Source organism: Pristiophorus japonicus, chromosome 6 (genome assembly GCF_044704955.1).
Source record: "Pristiophorus japonicus isolate sPriJap1 chromosome 6, sPriJap1.hap1, whole genome shotgun sequence".
Classification (NCBI taxonomy): Eukaryota; Metazoa; Chordata; class Chondrichthyes; family Pristiophoridae; genus Pristiophorus; species Pristiophorus japonicus.
Genome location: NC_091982.1, coordinates 182318452 through 182319755, shown reverse-complemented (window position 1 = coordinate 182319755; position 1304 = coordinate 182318452). Strand labels below are relative to the sequence as shown.

Genomic DNA, 1304 nt, shown 5'->3' with positions numbered 1-1304 from the left:
ACCGGGACCAGCTTGGGTCGTGCAGCTGGATTAATCCACAGTTTATCAAAAGTTCTCCAACTCATCAACGACGGACCCGAGCCCGTGTCCACTTCCATACTCACAGGGACTCCGTTGATTTTTACTTCACTTATCACTGGGGGCGAATCGTTGGTGCACGTATACAGTCCAAGCACTTCATCTTCTACCTGCTCTCGCTGAACAGTGGATCAACCCCCATCTCCTCAGCCACACGGTGAGTCCAATTTCTTTTACGCATATGCTGAAGGTGGCCTTCTTTTGGCTAAGATCAAGTGTAGTATCTGTTCTTATCAGTTTAATATCCCCTATGGGGACATGATATTGAATTGATTTTTGGACAGGGAGCTGGATCAGGGGCATGCCCCGTCCACTCCATGCACCGACCTGGTATTGCAATATTTCCAGGAACGGTGCAACTTCGCCTCTCAGCCTTTTGGCCTAAGATCAAACACATTGGCGCAAAGTGATCTTTGGCGTTAGAGTTGATCTGGAACGAAATTGGATAAAATTTAAAAAAAAAGGTATTGCACGTGTACTCCGCAAACCTACACCGGTGAGCCCCATGGCTTCCTCCACAGCGCCAGCATGGTGCTGCTTGATTGGCCCTCCTCGGCGGACTCTGAGCTCCAGGATCCCGAGGTCCATGCTCTCTGCCCCGGGCAGAGCCACGTTCTGCAGTTTTGTCCGTGGTGGGCGCTATCCTGTGGACCGTGCCTGCTGGGTTCGAGACTGTGTGGATCATTTGCTTGGTGCTGCAAGTCGAGGTCATATATGCCCGGCTAATGGTGATGGCCTTTGTCAGAGTGACTGTGGGTTCCGTGGCCAGCAGCTTGTGAAGGAGGCCCTCGTGGCCAATCCCCATAATGAAAACGTCCTGCAAAGCCTCGTCAAGGTGTGCCCCAAAATCACACGGCGCCGCAAGTCTCCTGAGGTCCGCAGCATATTTGGTGACATCCTGGCCCTCAGATCTGCAGTGATGGTAAAATTTGTATCTGGCCGTGAGGATGCTCTCCTTCGGTTTCAACTGGTCACGAATTAGTTCAATCAACTCCTCGTATGACTTGTCCCTGGCGCTCCCAGGTGCCAGCAAATTCCTGACGAGACAGTAAACCTCATCTCCACAACTGGAGAGCAATATCGCCTTACGCTTGTCTCTCATTGCGTATGTGTCCTCCGTCAGGTCATTTGCTGTGAAGTAGTACTCGAGCCTTTCCGTAAAGGCCTCCCAATCATTGCCCACGGTAAAATCCTTTAGCGAGCCCAGAGTAGCCATGGTTGCGTGG

General features: G+C 51.7%; 1 non-coding gene across 1 annotated transcript; it reads left to right on the top strand.

The window, feature by feature from the left end:
• Positions 1 to 244: 244 nt before the first annotated feature.
• LOC139266321 (U2 spliceosomal RNA) lies at positions 245 to 442 on the top strand. Its single transcript, XR_011593694.1, has one exon. It is a non-coding gene; the product is annotated as a U2 spliceosomal RNA (small nuclear RNA).
• The last annotated feature ends 862 nt before the right edge of the window (positions 443 to 1304 follow it).